The 7,500-nt window shown below is 48.3% G+C and overlaps 1 protein-coding gene across 5 annotated transcripts in view; it reads right to left on the bottom strand.

Annotated features, from left to right (window-relative positions):
• bmpr1bb (bone morphogenetic protein receptor, type IBb) overlaps nt 1-7,500 on the bottom strand; it is a 76,186-nt gene that overhangs the window by 52,017 nt on the left and 16,669 nt on the right. The window contains exon 1 of one of the 5 annotated variants that reach the window (XM_042081083.1): nt 5,661-5,769. The exons of 3 other annotated variants lie outside the window; for them this stretch is intronic. The gene's annotated coding sequence lies outside the window, so the exon portion shown is untranslated. Of the gene's footprint in view, nt 1-5,660; nt 5,770-7,500 lie in introns of those variants that run through there. One more of the 5 variants, XM_042081080.1, reaches the window with a different exon arrangement.

Raw genomic sequence — 7,500 nt, 5'->3', positions numbered from 1 at the left:
AGGGAGTATGAGTGAGAGAGAACAAGAGATCTGAGAAAGAATGTATCTGTGTGCCTGTGAGTATGTGTGTATGAGTGCTTATGCCTGTGTGTGTGTGTGTGTGTGTGTGAGAGTGTTTGTGTGTGAATATGTGTGTGTGAGTGTGTGTGCCTATGAATGTGTGTGTGTTTGTGTGTGAATATGTGTGTGTGTGTGTGTGTGTGTGTGTGTGTGTGTGTGTGTGTGTGTGTGTGTGTGTGTGTGTGTGTGTGTGTGCTGGCAGTTCTGCATGAGTGAAGGAGTGCCTTTGATCCCTGGAGGTCTGCCGCACTCAAGTGTGTTTGTGTGTGTGTGTGTGTGTGTGTGAGAGAGAGAGAGAGAGAAACTTCCTATGCCTCAGCAGTGTATAGTATGTGGGGGGCCTGTTTGTGTAAGGTTACACACACACACACACACACATATACACTTATGTATGTGCACCGGTGTGTGTCTGTGTGTGTGTGTGTGTGTGTGTGTGTGTGTGTGTGAGGGAGGTGGACAGACGGGGGGGGGGGGTGAGGTGGTGGGGCAGAGTGTGTCCTGCTGCGCAACTGATTGGCGCTGCCTGTGAAAATAATTAGCGGGCGTGACTCGCCCTCCTGGGTGAGCTCAGGGTCAGAGTGACCCCCTCTCACTCATCTCACACACACACACACACTTACACACACACGCATGTACACACACACTCACACACACTAATTAAGCTGTCTCAGCACCTCAGACAGAGGGGCCCCTGTATCCAGCCGACAACACCGAGCACCCAGAGAGTCAGAGAGGAGAGGAGAGAGGAGGAGAGGAGAGAGGAGGAGAGAGGAGGAGAGGAGAGGAGGAGAGGAGCTCCCCACCAGCCATGCCCCAGCACCAGGAGAGTCAGAGAGGAGAGGAGAGAGGAAGAGAGAGGAGGAGAGAGGAGGAGAGAGGAGGAGAGAGGAAAGAGGAGGAGAGGAGGAGAGAGGAGGAGAGAGGAGAGGAGGAGAGCTCCCCCACCAGCCATGCCCCAGCACCAGAGAGAGTCAGAGAGGAGAGGAGAGGAAGAGAGGAGCTCCCCACCAGCCATGCCCCAGCACCAGAGTGAGTCAGAGAGGAGCGCTTGCCCCAGCACCAGGAGAGCTCTTTGGGCTTTAGGCTTAAAGGATATAGTGCCTTTCTCAATCAAACAACCAGTTGTTGACCAAGAACTTTCTATGCACCACAGAAGTTTTCCTGCTCTAATGCAAAAAAGCAAAACAAAAATTCTCAAGTAGGTCTGTGAACGCAATAGCAGCAGCAGGCCATAAGCTCAGTCCCAGATGCAAATACTAATGTTAAAAGTGAAAAATGTAACAAAATGAAAATATAAGGTAACATACCGTGATAATGCACAGTTTAAGCATCATGAACATTTTAGCCACTGTACGCCTTGAGGGAATCTGAATGGATTTTTTATAAAGCAGTCCATCTACCGCATCCTTAGTAGTAATGTTACATTCAATTAAACAGGTAAACAGTTCAATCTTATTTGACATTGAATTCCAACCCTGCAGTAGCAAACAAGAACTATTAAAACAACATGCCTCACTGCTCTACATTTTCATACTGAGTTAGGAGTTCATTACAGCGCGTGTTTATGATCTAATCACATCCCCAGCTAGCGCGCAGAACAACGTGATCCAGGGAAATGCCGAAGAGCTAGCCTGCATACCTCACCTCCTAATAGCTCCGGTCCAGACACCCGTCTCCACCGAGTCTGAGGAGCGCAATTAACGAGCCATCGGCAGCAGCCACGGGTCCAGAAAGCGTGCGTGAGCGTCCACTCAGCACGGGGGTTGTTGTTCGGCGCACATGGACGATAAATAATGGAACATCCCGAGGGACACTTATGGCAATGACGAGCACCTTTTCATGCAGTTTTGTTTTGTTGGGTGGGGGGGGGGTTCTAAACGAGCTTTCATCTCTCGCCAGATCGGACTATTTCTCATGAGATCCCCCGCCCAACACAAAAAAGAGAAAAAAGAAGAAGAAGAAGAAGAAGAAGAAGAAGAAGAAGAAGAAAGAAAAAAAGGAAAGAATAAGACAAACACAGATGATGTCACCCCATTCCCACAGTTGTAGTGAGGGACCTCATATGAGACCAGGCGAGCCCAGACAAAACATATGCTGATATCCAGCAACCTCATCAGCAATGAACGCATTACAGCGCTCACAGCCTCCACGTCCGTCTGTGTGCATTCTGGACTGTGACCTGGACGCGCTCCCAGACCTAAAGTAGCCGCCGTCCACACTAAGCCATCCTACGCCACATACCAATCTTGCTACAATACTAAAAACTACAGAGAGCGACCCAGCCGTCAGACAGCTGCGGTCGGCCATGCTTTCACATTTATTTAACATATATGTGTGATATTCATGACTCCGTTTGTGCAGACAAATAAACCACCGCTGTATCTGTCAGGAGGACTTTATGGGGCCCGGAGACAAGTGGAGCATGGGAGCCCGCAGTCTCCGTGAGTGAGAAGCCACAGGCCTTGAAGCGCTCACATCATCCCCAGTCTGGTCCATCTTCCCCCAGCAAACCCCAGCCCACCCCCACCCTCACCCACCTCTCCTGGGCCATCTCCATGGCCTGCGCTGGGCTGAAATGAAGTTACGGCAAGACTGAGGCGGTAACTCTAGACCCTGCTGAAGTCATGGATGTAGAGAGAGATAGAGAGATAGAGAGAGAGACAGAAAGAGAGAGAGAGAGAAAAAGAGAAAGAGAGAGAGAGAAAAAGAAAGAGAGAGAGAGAATGCGAGAGAGTGCTACCGGAGCTATGGGAGAAGAGCTCAGCCTGGACCCAAAATCAACATCCAGCCATTACCAAGGTTAATTGTGTTTGGAGATCAGGGTGAAAGCAGAGAGATGGAAAGATGTGAGGGGGTCAGAAGGGTGGGGGTGGGGGGTTAACAGAGACAACAGTACAACGACAATGGGGGTTTTGGTGTGAAGTGTGTGTAAGACTGTTTTGACAGCCCGAGCATATATCAGATATGATGAATTCTCTCTTCTCCCCTCTCACTGTCTGTGATTGGTGGAGACACAAGAGGATCTGCAGAAGGAAAATCCCTCTTTCATCCAACTTCTGTCTCTTCCCTTCCAGGGAGCCTAGACCAGATTTATGACCGTCCTGAAGACAGAGCCGCACAGAGTAGAACGATCTCGCCATCCAAATAATCAGGATAGGTGGTGAAGTCAGGCTAGTTTGTGCGGTTAGGAGCAGTTTGAGTTGTCACAGAGATCAAAGAAAGGCTCAACACAGAGTGAGACAGATTTTACCCCTACGGCTAGCCATGTTGCTCGATGGGAAAAGTATACCGAAAAAATAAAAACACATACGGTGTCATAAGGTGTGTGAATCACTGCTAAATGCATGAAAACATTTTTTTGTTTTTCATTTTAAGTTTTTGACAGAGTGGTTAAATAGGATGCAGACAAGGCACCAGAATCAGTTCAATGTGCAGCCAGAAGATAAAAGACAGACAGTGCTGCGTTGCAGACCTGGCATCTGGCTGCAGCCTTGCAGAGAGGTTCTGAGAGAAGCCACCTGGTAACAACCACTTCAAACCTTCACACCATGCAACGCAATCAAAGCAGCGGCAGCTTTAGAGACATGGCCTTCGACTTGCTCTGTCGGGACTGAGACTTTCACACACACACACACACACACACACACACACACACACACACACACACACACACACACACACACACACACACACACACACACAGATCAACTGTAACGGTTGTGAAAAATGAGAGCGTGCGGCGGTTCCGCCGAAACCTGGCCTGGTTGCGTTTCTCCCTGACAGCTCGTGTTTTGAGGATGAGAAATGGGGAACAGGCTGCAGCAGAGCTGCCCCAGATAGAGTCTCGTCCAGCCACATGTGCCTGTCAGTACGAGGAGCAGGATGGACGCGGGGTCACGGTGCCCATCACTGACGGAGCCCCAACGCTCTCCACATGGCGTGGAATTAGCCCTGGAGCTGGATCGGGGTCTCACCAATCAGAGGGTCACACAAAGGTCAAGTGAGATTCTAAAGCATGATGAGAACCATGACCGGACAATGAGCACAGAAGACTGTGATGCATAGAAGAGGCAAAGTGAACTAAAGGGAACTGAGGGGCCAGGATATCATCACAGCCAGAGACACGGTGTCTCCAGTCCAGAAGTTCAGAGCATAAGCACAGCGCCTGAGCCAGGACTAACCAGAACCACAACTGTATACAGCATGAGCAGGTGAACTAATGGACCTGGATCCCCATGTGATCCGAATTACTTAATGGGTGGGATTAGCACATAATCAGGACCACAGAGAGAACAGGATCTGACTCATGCTTAGCCATCCCTCTCTCTCTCTCTCTCTCTCTCTTTCTCTGTTTCCCCCTCTCTCCCCCACACATGCCAACACTGGGGTGAGACCCATAGGCGTAACACTTGTTTCTAAACAAACACCCTTTTCAGCCGGGGTTCCACGCAGACAGTGAGCACACTGTGGCAACCTCTAGCACCATTCATTTATTCAGCTGCTCCGGCTAAAATTAATTTGGCCCTCGTCCTGCGGCACAAATAATAAAACAAGTGCACCCTATGGGTGGCTGGCCGCAGCCAAGACGTGTCAGGCGCTGCCCACCGCCCCCCTCATAAACACCACGGCACGCCGGCGCGCACAGATCCTCAGTCTTTCGGCAGAATAAACCGAGCCACACAAATCAATACGGGCCAGCTCATTATATGTCAGGCTCTTGTTTTTGGATTTTTCCACGTCTGGAGGCTGGCTACTGCGGCCGTAAACCTGCGTGAACCTGTGAGATTTACAGACACGTGTGGAGGTGAGGACACAAGCTCCCTTTATGGCCACTCCGTTGGCATTCCGCCACCGCTACGGTCCCGGGACATCGGTCCAAAACTCGCAAGGCCTCTCAACCTGGGTTTTTCCTCTTAGGGTTCCTGTGCCAGGCCATTTCTCAAACTCTAGTGCCATGACACAGCGCTCGTTAAGGGGCCAGTTCGTTAGGGTCCTGACGAGTGCTTGTTTGGTTTGGTGTGAGTTTGTAAGAGAGCGCAAACAGAGACTGTTTGGAATGGCTGGGGACAGCCTGAGGGATTCCCTTCCATGTGGAAAAGTCAAGGTTGACTCATAGCCACTAGAGGTTTGGATTTTATCCATCCACATTTTGGTGAAACTCTTGGTCTGAATTTGGCAACAGAGCTATTAGCAGCCTTCCAACCTTTAGTGATCTCTCACATGTTGGTGATGTTATCGATGGAACCACCACCATTACACTATGGTCAGTTTATTCAATCACCACAATTCACTTGGAATGATGTCCTCAATAAGGGCCGTGGTTGTCCTTGTTCTCCAACTTTCCACAACATTGATGTCTCCAAAAATCAAATACATAACAGGATACATAACTACATAATAAAAATGTCCCTTTAATCCAAAATTACATTAGTTAAATCAATACAGGTTCTCCTTGGAGCAACTCAGGATTAAGTGTCTTACTCAAGGGCTCAACAGTGGCAGCTGGGAATTGAAACCACAACTTTTCTGGCTACTGCAAGCTAGTCCTGCTCCTTTGCCACTAAACTACTAACTTGAGTGGTATAAACCTGTCAACTGACCTGACTTACAGCTCGTGGAGGTAAGAGTGACTTCTCTCTGCAATCCCAAAGACGTGCTGGTCCAATACTGGAGCAATAACCTCCTAAGATGATGTCCATACACTCAAGCTCAAACGGCCAACTTCATGTTGCTCCCAGACCATCTCCCTCCCCCTTCCCCAGAGAGGGTCCACTCTGACTCTCTCATCAACCAAACCCTGAGCTTCAAGCTCCAAAAACCCTCTCTTATTACACGCTGGGCTCGGGTGTCCGTGCAGGAGATGAGTCAAGCATGGCAGCGCGGTTGGTAAAGGGAAACATATGACAGTCTGCCAGCACGGGTCAAAGCAGCTGCTGCATGAATGGAGGCTCAGGAAACCAGAAGGTCAAGATGATGATGATGATGATGATGAGGTAGAAGACAGATAATGGCAAGAACATGTTGGTGGAAATGGTGATGATGATGATGATGATGGTTGTTGTTATGATGTTCATGATAAGAGCCTGGAACAGCGAGGATGGCAATTATGAAAGACAAGAAGTGGACCATGAAGAGGAAAAGAAAAAAAAACAATATCCAGATATTCTGGACACCACATAATGTCTGCTTTTATACATATAATACCGACATAATCCTAATTGCATGAGAACGAGCCCCAGTGTGTGCTAGTCTGCCCAACTGAATCTGCAACTGTCCCAAAAGACTGTAAACAAATGCATCTAACCAGGCAAAAAGGAAATGGATGAGTAACATTCAGCAGGATGTTGAGACACTCGATCCTTTTAATACACCTTTAAGATTCTAACATTGATTTAAAACACATTTTGTACTCTTTTTTCACCCCAAGAACCAACTACTGAATCTGACCTTTGCTATGGCAAAGACTGGCTTCAGCCAACTCAAGGAGTGCAGCCACCTGGCTCCTTGGGTTGTTTAAGAACCCAAAGTGCTTGTCCAATCATAACTGGCCCAGGCCTCGGTGCGACCCTGTAACCAAATCTAAACATCTGCTCGAGTTGCTGGCGTTTTCCAGAACAGTGAGTGGAGGCCGCTTCAGATTCTTGGCAACAGGCGGTGATTGATTGCCCCCGGTGATTGATTACGGTGTTTTCGTACGGCGCAGCAGATTTTCACAGTCGAGTGCTGGGTGTCAAAGCACGGAAGGTGTGCAAAAGCGTGTCTCTGAGCGAGGATGTGTGTGTGTATACTATTGGGATTATTATTATGCTTTTCCCCCCTTTTTTTCAGCAATTTATGGTCGACAGTTCCTGAAACTGCCAGAAGACATATATGAAACTTCGTGGGGAACCACTAGGCTGATAGGGAGCAGAAGCTTGGTTCCTGGGGGCCGCACTGGACCCCTCGAAAGCCAGGTGGGCCAAAAACAGCTTTTATGGAGTAACTCGCCAACCGAATTACGAATTAACAATCACAAAATTTTGTGTGGTATGTTGGTCTCAAGGAGGTGCATCAACCAAGCCCATAACCGCTCATTTGTGGTGTAGCGCCACCTAGTGAAAGACATAAATGCCAATATCAGGCACTTCATTCAAGACGACGAGAAAGAATGTGCTGCCCAAAAATTTCACATGTAGGATCACTATTATAACCTCTGGACGCACGCCAAGTTTCATGAAACTCCATCCATAGGGGGCGCTGCAATTTATATATTTTTATATCTCAAGAACCCCTTCAGCTATGATTTTGAAATTCGGTATACATATACTTCATACTACCTCATCTGCTCACATGTCCTAAGGTTTCATTTGGCTCACTCAAACAAAATGGCTGCGGTTTACAAAATGGTCAAACCATGTACCACAATGTGGTACATCTAGTTATTATTACTGTGTGTGTGTG

Source organism: Alosa sapidissima, chromosome 23, assembly GCF_018492685.1.
Source record: "Alosa sapidissima isolate fAloSap1 chromosome 23, fAloSap1.pri, whole genome shotgun sequence".
Taxonomy (NCBI): Eukaryota; Metazoa; Chordata; class Actinopteri; order Clupeiformes; family Clupeidae; genus Alosa; species Alosa sapidissima.
This window is presented reverse-complemented; position numbering and strand designations above follow the sequence as displayed.